This window comes from Dunckerocampus dactyliophorus, chromosome 5, assembly GCF_027744805.1.
Source record: "Dunckerocampus dactyliophorus isolate RoL2022-P2 chromosome 5, RoL_Ddac_1.1, whole genome shotgun sequence".
NCBI classification, from domain to species: Eukaryota; Metazoa; Chordata; class Actinopteri; order Syngnathiformes; family Syngnathidae; genus Dunckerocampus; species Dunckerocampus dactyliophorus.
In genome coordinates this window covers 636,035-650,359 of record NC_072823.1, presented here as the reverse complement: position 1 = coordinate 650,359, position 14,325 = coordinate 636,035, and the positions used below count along the sequence as shown (strand labels likewise).

At 43.0% G+C, this 14,325-nt stretch overlaps 1 protein-coding gene across 3 annotated transcripts in view; it reads right to left on the bottom strand.

Moving 5' to 3' along the window:
• cntn1a (contactin 1a) overlaps window positions 1-13,924 on the bottom strand; it is a 90,686-nt gene extending 76,762 nt beyond the window's left edge. Inside the window, exons 1-2 of one of the 3 annotated variants that reach the window (XM_054775482.1) lie at window positions 10,348-13,921; window positions 8,643-8,882 (exon numbers count right to left, since the gene is read on the bottom strand). The gene's annotated coding sequence lies outside the window, so the exon portion shown is untranslated. Of the gene's footprint in view, window positions 1-8,642; window positions 8,883-10,347 lie in introns of all 3 variants that reach the window. The other 2 variants (XM_054775483.1, XM_054775481.1) reach the window with 2 other exon arrangements.
• Between the last annotated feature and the right edge of the window lie 401 nt (window positions 13,925-14,325).

Genomic DNA, 14,325 nt, shown 5'->3' with positions numbered 1-14,325 from the left:
AAAAATAATTGTATGCCGTGGTTACCATCATCACTCAGTGGGTCTACTGTCTCTTGAATTCTGTTCAGAACTGTTTGATTTGCATTAAAGTTGTTTACTGGAACAACAATATTGTTTTCAGTCTCTAACTGTAGAGGGGTGTCTTCACTGATTTCCAAGGTATCATTTCCTGCTAAAATGTCCTGAATTGCACCAGCAATTGCACTGTTAAGAACCCCTTTCTGCCACAGTTGGAGAGGTGTTTGTCCTCCTTGTGTGGATAATCCATGATTGTTCCACTGATTTCGGAATTCTGCAGCCGCCCTCTGAACTCTTGGCAAGTAGATGTAGTGCAGACAAAACAGATGGAGTTCATCTGTAGAATCCAGTATGCCCTCATTTTCCATGAAGGTGAAGAGGTTACTGAAGTGGAATGAGACAACTCTGTTTTTTAAGAGAGTATGATGGTGTATGTGTGAGAGTATGATAGTGTTTTTAAGAGAGTATGATGGTGTATGTGTGAGAGTATGATAGTGTATGTGTGAGAGTATGATGGTGTATGTGTGAGAGTATGATGGTGTATGTGTGAGAGTATGATAGTGTTTTTAAGAGAGTATGATAGTGTATGTGTGAGAGTATGATAGTGTTTTTAAGAGAGTATGATAGTGTATGTGTGAGAGTATGATGGTGTATGTGTGAGAGTATGATGGTGTTTTTAAGAGAGTATGATGGTGTATGTGTGAGAGTATGATGGTGTTTTTAAGAGAGTATGATAGTGTATGTGTGAGAGTATGATAGTGTTTTTAAGAGAGTATGATAGTGTATGTGTGAGAGTATGATAGTGTTTTTAAGAGAGTATGATAGTGTATGTGTGAGAGTATGATGGTGTATGTGTGAGAGTATGATGGTGTTTTTAAGAGAGTATGATGGTGTATGTGTGAGAGTATGATAGTGTTTTTAAGAGAGTATGATGGTGTATGTGTGAGAGTATGATGGTGTATGTGTGAGAGTATGATAGTGTTTTTAAGAGAGTATGATAGTGTATGTGTGAGAGTATGATAGTGTATGTGTGAGAGTATGATAGTGTTTTTAAGAGAGTATGATGGTGTATGTGTGAGAGTATGATGGTGTATGTGTGAGAGTATGATGGTGTATGTGTGAGAGTATGATAGTGTATGTGAGAGAGTATGATGGTGTATGTGTGAGAGTATGATAGTGTATGTGAGAGAGTATGATGGTGTATGTGTGAGAGTATGATAGTGTTTTTAAGAGAGTATGATGGTGTATGTGTGAGAGTATGATGGTGTATGTGTGAGAGTATGATAGTGTTTTTAAGAGAGTATGATGGTGTATGTGTGAGAGTATGATGGTGTATGTGTGAGAGTATGATAGTGTTTTTAAGAGAGTATGATGGTGTATGTGTGCGAGTATGATGGTGTATGTGTGAGAGTATGATAGTGTATGTGAGAGAGTATGATGGTGTATGTGTGAGAGTATGATAGTGTATGTGAGAGAGTATGATGGTGTATGTGTGAGAGTATGATGGTGTATGTGTGAGAGTATGATAGTGTTTTTAAGAGAGTATGATGGTGTATGTGTGAGAGTATGATGGTGTATGTGTGAGAGTATGATAGTGTTTTTAAGAGAGTATGATGGTGTATGTGTGAGAGTATGATGGTGTATGTGTGAGAGTATGATAGTGTATGTGTGAGAGTATGATGGTGTATGTGTGAGAGTATGATGGTGTATGTGTGAGAGTATGATAGTGTTTTTAAGAGAGTATGATAGTGTATGTGTGAGAGTATGATAGTGTTTTTAAGAGAGTATGATAGTGTATGTGTGAGAGTATGATGGTGTATGTGTGAGAGTATGATGGTGTTTTTAAGAGAGTATGATGGTGTATGTGTGAGAGTATGATGGTGTTTTTAAGAGAGTATGATAGTGTATGTGTGAGAGTATGATGGTGTTTTTAAGAGAGTATGATAGTGTATGTGTGAGAGTATGATAGTGTTTTTAAGAGAGTATGATAGTGTATGTGTGAGAGTATGATAGTGTATGTGTGAGAGTATGATGGTGTATGTGTGAGAGTATGATGGTGTATGTGTGAGAGTATGATAGTGTTTTTAAGAGAGTATGATGGTGTATGTGTGAGAGTAAGATAGTGTATGTGTGAGAGTATGATAGTGTATGTGTGAGAGTATGATAGTGTTTTTAAGAGAGTATGATAGTGTATGTGTGAGAGTATGATGGTGTATGTGTGAGAGTATGATAGTGTATGTGTGAGAGTATGATGGTGTATGTGTGAGAGTATGATGGTGTATGTGAGAGAGTATGATGGTGTATGTGTGAGAGTATGATAGTGTATGTGTGAGAGTATGATGGTGTATGTGTGAGAGTATGATGGTGTATGTGAGAGAGTATGATGGTGTATGTGTGAGAGTATGATAGTGTTTGTGTGAGAGTATGATAGTGTATGTGTGAGAGTATGATGGTGTATGTGTGAGAGTATGATGGTGTATGTGAGAGAGTATGATGGTGTATGTGTGAGAGTATGATAGTGTTTGTGTGAGAGTATGATAGTGTTTTTAAGAGAGTATGATGGTGTATGTGTGAGAGTATGATAGTGTTTTTAAGAGAGTATGATTTATGGCCCAGACAATACTGTGTGTGAGAGAGTATGATTATGCATGTAAGAGGGTATAGTAGTGTTTGTGTGAGAGTATAGTGGTGTACATGTGAGATTATGATATTGCGTGTGAAACCAAGTATGAATTATCTCTCAAAGGGCCTTTCATACACAAATGCACATGTACACGTACACACACACACACACACACACACATGTACACGTACACGTACACACACACACACACACATGTACACGTACACGTACACGTATACGTGACCATTTTACTTTGCTTTCACCAGCAAGCGTGCGTTTGGAATACAGGAAGTGAACAAGTGTATTGCAATCGATGTACAACGGATGGCGGTGGGGGTAAATAAGCTTTGCTTCTTCTTCAATGCACCCAGGAAGGAAGTTCCCAAAATACTCCAAGTATTCCACGTTATGATGAATGTAGCTTTACTACACACTCACAGCATGGATAGAAAACCACTAAACCTTGCTGGAGCTTTTTGGAGGTCTTTTAACAGGTGGAACAGGTGTGTCCCATTACGTGCATTCATTAGCTGCCTCTTTTCACCTGTTTTTATATCTTTAGAAGGCACAGGAAAGAGAAAGACGTGTGTTCGTGTCTCACATAAGGATTGTGGCTGAAAGGGGCGGTCCTTATGAGGAGTAAAAGGGTGGTCCTTCCAGAGGCGGTGCAGGTAAAGCAACAGGCAGTTTGAGGCTTGCTGAGGCCCCCCAGCGCTCTTCTTCCCGTCTCTGCCAAGCATAATAGGATTTCTTAAGCTTTAAATGCACTTCACTCACTCTGTTGCTCCACCAGGAAGCTCAACTGTTGATCCACAAACAATTTAGCCGTCCAGCTGTCCGCAGAGCGAGAAAAGAGGACGCCCCTGAACGTACAATGAGGCTTCCCGGGAGGTCGGCCTCCTCAGTATTCACTCAGCGTGCCATGGCGAGGCCTTTGGGCGCCGTCCTCCACGAGAACTCTGTCGGTAAATTCTCACACATAAATTTCGGCCACATGAAGGTTGAGGGTCAGCAAGGACATTTCTGATTCTTCTGCAAATCCAGCTAGGATGCTTTGATGGCTGCCAGCAAACCAGAAGGGTTCACCATAACAGCATACGTGAAATGACAGCGTTATCGTGCATGGCAGCCTTGAATGCTGATCAAGCGGGCGCTTTGCTCTCTTCTTGTCTTGCACACATGCTGGCATAGCAACAGGCCGTTGTTCAAAGGCCTGGGGGGTGGCTCTCAGCCCACTAAGGCTTCTTCGCCACCTAATTGGGCATCCATCTCGTTCTTTATCCCCGTGGCAGAAAGATTGGGAGCGTGCGGTAAAGCTTGCACAATCCTGCCATGAACACAGACTGAAGGGGATTATCTCCACAACAATGCAGGATATTAGCAGGAATATCAATCTCATCTTTTCAAGGCAGGCTAAATAATGTCTTTTGCGTATGTCAGTCATGTCAGGGAGCAGTGAACCATGCATGATATGATGATATGCACTAACACAACCTGGACATCTTCACCAATGCCTTTCCCATTGCCAACAGAAAATATACACAACACCTGAGAAAAAGGAGCAGAGTGAGGATGGATCATTCTCACTTTGGGCACTTTCACTCTTTCACTTGGGTGTGCAGCAATCCCTCATTTATTGCTGTTAACTAGACTCTTCATGTTTTTCATCAGTTTACAGACGGCACGAGACCTTCCAAACTTTGGACATGTTCAAGGTTTCCAATGTCCAAAGAAATTGGTGGTTCACATGTGTTTACTTTTTTATGCTTTTTTTTACTGTTTGCAACGAGACACGGGCAGAAACTTACCGCTTTGTAGACTTTCATGACTGTTAGGCAGGCAGAACGGTGATCGCACTCCAAAATAATACTACACTCATCCCTTGTTTATCACTGAATTGGTTCCACACCCCACCACTCATAAATGGAATATACAGTAGTTATAGCATAGAAAACCTGTTTACCACCTTCGAAATACACTTTAACATGATTAGAGCCCTCTAGACATGACATATAGTCTATTACCCAATATAGTAGACATAATGAGAGAAAATAAAACATAAATAAGACATAGAAAACATGTTTACCACCTTCTAAATATGCTTTTCAACATTGTTAGAGCCCTCTAGACATGACATAACACCCCTATAGTCACCTTTACACTCCTTTTCCCCAATATAGTAGACATAATAAGAGAAAATAAAACATAAATAAGACATGTGTCAGTACTTGCAACCCCCTGAAACTTGTCTCCATGGATTTTATGTACCTTTATGCTTCATATTCATCTGCATCTTTACAGGTTTCCTTCAGGAAGGACGAGGTTATTATTACGAACGTCCATTTCCTTATGAAGACAGTTTGATTGGAGAACCTTTTTGTCACACAGCTTCAAATCTAGAAGTATGTTAGATGGGAATATCTGAGATATCATGTCCCAAACTATAAATATCTTACACCACATGTGCTCCCCCAACCCCCAAAAAAAGAACCTCATTTCATCACGCCATAAAAACATTAGTGAGGTGGTTAACTGCTTCCAGACCTGACTGTGAAAAACACATTTTGTAAAGTAACAGTTCCGCATGTCCAAACAGGAGCAGGAATATTAATATTAATAATATTAGCCCCCATCCGTTCCACATGACTTGCAATCCGCTTGTTCAATGTTCAAGCGACTTAGTGATGGTAATGCATGGATGACAGCTGATGAGATCATCAACAGAGACGCACTTTGATCCTGAGTGAGTCCAGACAACGTACTACCACAAATGAAGGGGTAGTTGTACGTGCACGGTGGTTCAGGTGTCGTCTTCCGTCTCCTTTATAAACATCAACTGCTCCTACCGTCTCCTGAAATGGCTCATTTTAGTGCATCGTGTGAGTTCCTTACGTCATCCGTGCCACAACTTGAAGGTTTTTAGTGTAGTCTGTGCATGAAAGTGTTTTAGCTTTCATTTGTTCCTAAGATCATATTTCTCCTCTCTTGTTGAGAAGAATTGTTTTACGTTTTTGGGCATGTTATTGTTTGCTTTATGCATCATTTTAGCTGTTTGATAGTTTACCAGATCCACAATAGAAATAAAGGGTTTGTATGTTTGCAGGTCTGCCCCGGGATCTTCTCCTGGACGGGCATGCCTGGTACACCTCACCAGGGAGGTGTCCGGGTGGCATGTGGACTAGATGCCAGAGCCCCCTCAACTGGCTCCTCTCCATGTCAAGGAGCAGCGGCTCTACTCTGAGCCCCTCCCCTATCTCTTATAGGGGGAGTCCAGCCACCCTACGGAGGAAACTCATTTCAGCCGCTTGTATCCACCATCTCCTTCTTTCGGTCACGACCCAAAGCTCATGACCATAGGTGAGGGTGGGAACATAGATGGGGGGGGTAAAGTGAGAGCTTTGACCTTCCGGCTCAGCTCTTCACCACGACGGTCCCGTACAGCGACCTCAGGAGCCAACCTTCCCTCACTCAACAAGACCCAGAGATACTTGAAGTCCCTCACCTGGGGCAGGACCTCATTCCCAACCCCCCCTTTTCCCACTGAGAACCATGGCCTCACATTTGGAGGTGCTGAGTCTCATCCCAGAAGCTTCACACTCAGATGCAAAGCTGCATCTGTGGGCCCAGTCCCTGAACCCCAGAGGTGCCAGTACACACCACACAGGCTCGTCCTGCAGGCAACAAGCGCACCCCCAAAAAAATCCTCAAGCTGCGATGGCTTGGATCGTTAAGGCTGACTGTTGTAACGCATCAAGCAGCTCCAACAGCAACAACACGCCCCATCTCCCTTCAACCCCCATCGCTCACCATCAGAAGCCATCAAGCTAAATAGAGTTTGGTCTGTTTACAGAGACGACCCCAGCAGAGAGATCTTGACCTCCTTCTTGGATAAAAGCAGGCATCTTGGGCTGAAAAAGGTTGGTGGCCATAATTTGGAACCTGCAGCAAGCCCTCACACTCCAGCTGTCCTATCTAGTCTAGGGATGGTACCGGTATTAACGATTAGCCGTGGTGAAACTTGCGACAGCTAGTATTACCATTTCAAACTACAATGAAGGTAAGACCAGGATTGATAACGTCACGGACCAGTGACATGGCTCATTTCCTGGAGAAGCCGCCGTTAGTTACGTTGTGCATCTCTCTGTGGAAAATGGTGCCCACGGCCCACAATGCGTGCCCTTTGGAGCCCTACAAGCAGCAAGCACTCAGAAGAGGGCACGCATGTGCAGTTTGCAATGTTGGCCTTGGCCGGGGAAGCATATTGTGTGTGTGTGTGTGTGTGTGTGTGTGTGTGTTAGACCTCAATGTGTGTATCAGTACTTTTTAAACATTTTTAGTCCAATAGTTACAATAATCACAGTATGAAATGTTCACACCGTGACATCCATAATCTAGTCTGATGAGAGCTGTCCTACCTAGTCATTGAGCATGAACTGATGACACCTGCTCGGATGAGGGGCCCAACGTCTTTTAAGACGACCCGAATGGTCCAACGTCCATCCATTCAATCCATTTTGTGGGTTTCATTTTGAAAATCACTAAAGCACCAAAACGGAGCAGTGAATGGAAGCATGACCTTCAAGCTGAGGTGCGTCCTGAACCACAGCGATGGCGTACCATTGCACCCCTACTGAGCAGTTTTCTTTGCAGGCCAGTTTCAAGCACACAACTGTGGTGTGACCGTCGGCATTGAGTAAGCGGCAGCGCTTGAATGACAAAGTGCAAACGGGTGTGAACAGAGGAGACCTCTGTGTGCTGTGTTGCAGCCAAAGACGTCATGTCACTCTGCCTCCCAACTGTACCATGGGTGCATCTCGCTATTGATTGCCAACCGCACCCTCCATCTATAGCGAGGACGCCAGCATCGGGACAGAGTGGGGACATTTGCAAGCGCGTCGAGCACGAGGACAGCGGCCAAGCGGCGCGTGCCGTGTCTGATGGGGCGCACGAGTCAAGCCTGCCGCACCCCCACTCTCAATTCCACCTCACGTTTGATGGAAAAAAACTTCAGATCCAAGCAAACGCAGCGTGAACAGAACGGCATCATCACATGCGGCTGTAGGCAACCTCTTCATGTATTTTTGTATGAACTCCACAAGATGGCAGTCGCTGCACTTAAAGTATTATGAACAGCTTTATCTAGCTCCGTGTGCGCTTTAAAACGCTGGCAGAGCAGTGTGCTCCTTACATGCCATGACAACACTGGTTCTGTTGCTGCAACGTACTTGTCGGTGGTCAAAGGCGGCTACGTTTTCTTTTCCACTTTCTCATGCACTCCAAATCATGGTTCAAGTTGAAATGTTATGAAGTTTTAAAAGGACACACTCGCTCCTGCAGCCAATAAGGTCAACAAAAGCCCCCGCTTCAATCAGAAAATCAAGCTGGATATGACAAATACCACATTAGGGTTTGGGCCATTTACTATTACTATAACTATTACTATTACTATTACTATTACTTACATTTACATACGGTAATCCCTCATTTATGGCAGTTAATTGGTTCTGGATCCGGCCGTGATGAATGAATTTCATCGATACAGGAACCAATGTTAATAAATGGAATATTACATTGTGATCCTGACGTAGCACTCATTTTTTTAATGACATGCAATCGACCCACGTTAGGTTGGAGATACTCCAAGGAGGAACTTTCCCAATGCTAACATGTGAGTCACTATTGCTTATTGTGTTTATTATATTGGGTAATACTGTAGGAGTGTAAAGGTGACTATAGGGGTGTTATTTCATGTCTAGAGGTCTCTAATCATGTTACAAAGTGTATTTAGAAGGTGGTGAACAGGTGTTCTATGCTCTAACTACCAAAATATTCCATGTATTAAGAATGAATCCTACTTGGGTATGGAACCAATTAAGCAGCATAAACAAGGATGACCATCCACCACTTTACATGACATTTAGCTAGTTTACAAGCGGCTATTTCATACTCGTGTATCCGCCATGTTGTCAATGATGAGATGTTTGTCATGTGAAATACGTGCCTTGTCTTAATGGAGGTTGGGAAACACCGCCATCGATGACTCAGCTATTCCTCAGCCAGATGAGGATTTCGCAATCCAAAGCACAAAAGCATCTTTATTTGTCTCTGCAGCTCAGGCTTTGGCTCCAGGGATGAGAAGGACATGCGGAAAGCCAGGGAATCACCTAAAAGCACTCTGGGATTGTCCTGACTTGGCGTGGAAAACATCCAAATGTTTTGAATAGAAACTGTCCCCTGTCCCCTGAAAAAAGATCATTTGTTATGGCAGTAACAGAGAAGCTTCATAATGCATCAACACCCTGCAGCAGCCAACTTATTACAACATTCACAGACCCCTTTAACCTACTTTCGTAGGTTTAGTCTGTCCTCGGGGCGCACTCGCTTGCCACAGACGAGGATGCATTAGCAGCAGCGGCAGCAGTCGGACCTGCAACATTCATAACCCGACAGGCGGATGTGGAATCTCTTTTGACAGAACGCCGCATTTTGGTTTCTCCTTCATCCATCACACAACAAAGTGACCCAATAAAGGCTGGAATGATGCTCAGTGCAGACACACAAGACCTCCGCCAAGGCCAAACAACCTAAACTTTCAGCATCAAACTGACTCCCCTGGACTCCCCGGCTGATGGGGGTGTCATACAACCTCATGTCAAAACATCCCAACTATGCCTTTAACGGCTTCACAAGGAACTCATGCTAAAAGCTAGCACACAAAATGTAAACACCAGCCTCTTTCATGGCAGCGCAACCTTTCAATCACACTTTAACACTTCAGTGTATTCTTTCTATCTGTCAGCCACATACACTATATGTATATGTATATATATACAGTATACATATGTATAATGTCAGTCTTTTCCTAATACAATCAAATAATAGTCATAATGAATCAATACAAATCCTGTATCGCACCAAAAGTCTTTGGCCGATGCTCCACCCTTCCAAAAACGGACATTCTAGCTGTTGCACTGAGCAGCTTGTGCTAGATCATCACATCGCTGCTTATTTTCATGACCTATAACATCCTAGCACTACAATTTATATTTGACATCCTCCACAAGGCATGTTAGTACATGCGGGTTAGGGTTAGCTAGTACGTGGCTTACTGTGTCCAGCACTACACTATAGGCTACAAAATATTAGAGTAATAAACTTTACGACACTTTGTATCGAACGATGTGCATTGTAAGAATGATCAACTCCAATAATAGTCTTTTTTTAACCTCCACTACCATGTCACCTGGCCTGTCTGCATGTGTTGGTGTGAGTCGGACATGTCACATGTCACGTGACACATCACCTGCAGTGTAGCATCTGCAGTATTCACACTTCCATCAACGTGCCAACATGCCAAGTGTGACCCCACCAGCAGCTGAGCGAGGCTACTTTTCGTAGGCAACAGCGCATAGTAACGACACACGTCGCCACGCACGTCACACAACGTGCACGGATGTGCATCGTGCCGCATCAGCACCAGCCCAGCCCCAGCAGATAAAAGAAATATGTTTCCCTCCTGCTTGCAGGTGCCCCCATCCATGCACCATTTGACGTCTTGTAGCATTCTGCAATGCGGACGAGCGGCGTGCAAAGCTGACACGCAAACAACACTGAACGACACCCCCGACACCCCCTCCGAGCTGAATCACGGCTTCCCGACATGGAAATACTCATCATGAGAACAATCCGAGTGTGTGCACTCCTACCTTCCGTTGGGCTCGTCCTCCACACGATGCTCACATCTGATCCACACCCGCCGCCAAGAAGAGCTGCGGAAGAAACTGGCGAAGAACCGCTCGCTGCTCTCGCTTTGGGTGTCAGGGAGGCGCAGTGACAGGCGGCGCCGCCAGAGGGAGCCGTCACTCCGAGTGTGGCGTTGGTGGTCATTAGCATGGACAGCAAATCTCAATTAAAAAGTCAATCTGTGCGCTGTGAATTCGATGAGTTGGTCCAAGAGCATCTTCCAGGCTGCTATCATCCACGTCCCGCAGATGTTTCCTGTTTTAATAGGCTATCTTTGCATTTTAGATCATATTCCTGCTGCTTGCGCATGTTGGCCGCCATTTTGTCACCAGCTCACCTGAGATCCGGGTGACCGGATTTATCCGAACGTCAATAACACCGATACCAAAGGTAAGTCCAGTATCGAATGGCTATTTAATGTACTATTTGGCTTCTGTGCTTATTTTCACAAAGTGTTTGAGACTTTATTTTTTATGACATTATTCTTAAAATTACAAGTTTCACAGTTTTTTTTTGTTTTGTTGTTAAATGAAATCATCAATGCTGGCTGTGCGTTTACTTGCTATCAGATCGATACCATACATTATAGTAGTAGTACTTTATTAATCCCACAGCGGGGAAATTGACTTGTTACAGCAGCAAGCAAGATACGCAAGTAAAGAATACATAGTGACTACAACATGGTTCAGGTGGTGCAGGTGGTAGAGCCTGACAGCGGTCGGTATGAAGGACCTGCGGAACCTCTCCTTCTCACACCGTGGGTGTAACATACTTTGCAGTATCGCCCACCCACTGTGTGTGTTGCATGTAAACTCCTCCATTTCCTGCTTCTAAAAATAGTAAAAAATATCCATCCATCCATCTTCTATGCCGCTTATCGTCACTACGATCGCGGGTATGCTGGAGCCTATCCCAGCGGTACAGCCAATGGAGGGCACATCTAGACAAAAAGCATTCCCTCTCGCTACAAGTGACAAATAAGTCAAAGATCAAAAAGGACGTCTTGTGTGCTTCTTTTTAAAAAGCTCACATTTTCTCTTCACTTTTGAAAAAACAAAGAATAAAATAATAAAGTTCATCGTCATCAGACACGTCCATGCCGAGGTCGTGGCTGAGTTGTATCAACAACGTCTTCCTTTATTTCAACCTTGTTACTCAAATGATATTTTTCCTCATTTTACAAGTTTATTCTCATGAAAATTGAAACTTTTTTCTCGTTAGAAAACTCTTTTTTTCTCGTAATATTTTGCCTTTACACTGGTTACATTTCTGCTGTTGGTGCATTTTCTATAATTTTCCAAATATTTCACCTTTCTTCTTGTATATTTGCTTCCCCTAATATTTGGACTTTATTCCCCAACCTAAGTTTCCAAAAATTACAACTTTATTCATTGTTTTTTTGAAGTAAAAACCCTTTTTTCTTCTACTAAAATGGCATTTTCCGTCATGCTGTTCCGTTATTCTTGTGAAATGTGGGTTGTTTTCCTCGCTGGATTGCAACTCCTTTCTTCATATTTTGACTTTTGATTGATTTTCCCATTTTTGCTGTTGTTTTTTTAAGTTCCCTCGTTAAACGACATTGTTAGACTGTGCTGCGGGCTGATAAAATCACAGCCGTGGGCCGCAAGTGGCCCCCGGGGCCGCACTTTGAACCAGCTACATTACTTTACAAATACATTTGATGTTGTTTGATGGCGTATTGTTGTCTTTGATCTGACATGTTCCTTTTGCTGACGGCGTTCAGTGCAGCGTTCCCTCGCTCCATCGCGCTTCACCTTTTGTGGACTCGCTGTTTCGCTGACTTTTTTTGGTGCAACTTAAGTGTTTTTTTTTGTTTTTTGTTTTTTTTTTACAGCGTATGACCGCTGGCCCTTTAAGTAGAATTGCATTGTGGGAAGTAGAGCGCTGTGGTCGTGTGCTTGAAGGCGTCAAACGTGTCCTCCGAGGGGTCGAAGATCAAACTTTGTCCAAAAGTATCAAAGAAAGAAAAAGGTACACCAACTTCCAGGGAACGAGTTGGAAGGAACCAAGAGAACCCAGACAGCTTCAGGGCGAGGTGAGGCAATGACGTGACAACCAGCGAGTCCGAGTCTCCCGGCAAGGCTTCAGAAGGCCTCGTTGCTGCAGGACTGCTGAGACGCAGCAGAGGGCAGCAGAGCGCAAATCATGACAGATTGTGTTTTTTGTCTCAAGCGTTGAGATTTCCCACTTGGATTGGTCGGTCCTCAAACGCACCGGAGCTGCTGTGAGATGGAAAGCTGCATGTGATTGCACGTGTTTGAGGTGAGCGTGTACATGTGTGAGGGAACAATGGCAATTGAAGAGAGAAGGGGAGGGTTCCGGAGCTGAAGCTACTTTTAACGTCAACATCAAGCTAGCTGGGGGGTTTGGAGGGGTGGAATCAATGACTCCCCCCGTTTTTCATCATCAGCTGGCGGTCCTGCGTGTCCAGTGGCCACGATGGCGGATGAAAGGATGAGTCATGTGATTACCATGAAGATAAACAGCCAAGCTTGCCACTGCCGAGCTTCTAAAACGTACATTCTGCTTAAAATAAGCTTTTCTAGCGGGCGGGCAGCACCGTGCACACATCATTACCGCCACTAGGTGGCAGTGAAGGCGAGAGGTGGAAAACCACATCATTTAGATCACATTCACGCTTTCATCTTTTATTCAGATGGTTGCTGTTTGGGCCCAAAGAGTTCCTTTTTCCTGAAATAATCTTTGTACATTTTGATTCCATAATATTGTAGGACTTAAGGACTTCCTCCCCCCAGCCTCATTTTCCACAAATTACAACTCATTTTTAATATTTCACCCTAAGCGACTAAAATGACATTACTTTTCCTCATAATCACTTTCCAGATATTTTATAGTCTAAATATTTGAATATTGATTTGTTTTAAGAAATATTTGTAATCATATTTGTAAGTGTTCTTTCCAGTTTATGGCTTCATCCCCATAAATACTTTAAATACTAAATAATACTTAAGATACTTTACATTTCTTATAATCCTTAAAAAATAAATATATTTCATCCCACGCCACTAAAATGACATTATTTTAATCAGCTTTCTTCTGAAATAGTCTTGCTAAATGTTCTTTATTCCTGTAATATTTTAACTTCTTTCCAAAAAACACAACTTTGCTGTTGTTGTCATAGTAGTGCACCTTTAAATCATAACAATAAAATAAAAATAACATTATAACACAAAATAACATCAATTCTACTCAAATAACTCAAAGTTTCCACAATTTCATGTGTTCATTGCAATGAAATTGTGACTTTTTTTCTCTAAATACTTTGACTTTATTCTGGTAAAACGACAGCTGCTTTTTCCTTTCCTGCGGGGGTGTTTTTGATCATCCCGTGATGGTGACTTTATTTTGCTAACTTTCTAACTTCTTCCGTAACCTCGTTGTCATGATGTGTGCTGCTCTGCTGCCCCCTGGTGTCAACTCTTTGCAGCACACCTGCAGTCAGCCAGCCAGCGTCCCTTCTTCAGCTGCAGCAGACTCAGCGCCGGCCGTCCTGTTAGCCTCGAGTATCAGCAGCGCTCTACACTATGGAATCACAGGAGTGCCAAAATTAAAAGGGAACACGTGTGGTAATACAAAAAGAATCAATAATACAGAAATATACAAATGTGGAAGTACAAAGAGTTTCAATAATAAAAAAAATATTCCTGTGGGACCCGCAGCTGTGGGCTGTAGACCCGCCTGACCCGCCTGCTGGCAGGATGACCCGCCCACAGTCATTCTGCCCGTATTTGCATGGTATTACCAAATGCTATGACAATATGCAATACGAAAACGCAATTGAAAAAGACAAATACAAAACAGGAAAAACAACGGCAAATTTGAAAAACAAAGACAATACAGAAAAAAATAAGAGGAAATGGTAAAGAAATATGACTATATTTGTATATTTTTTGTATTGT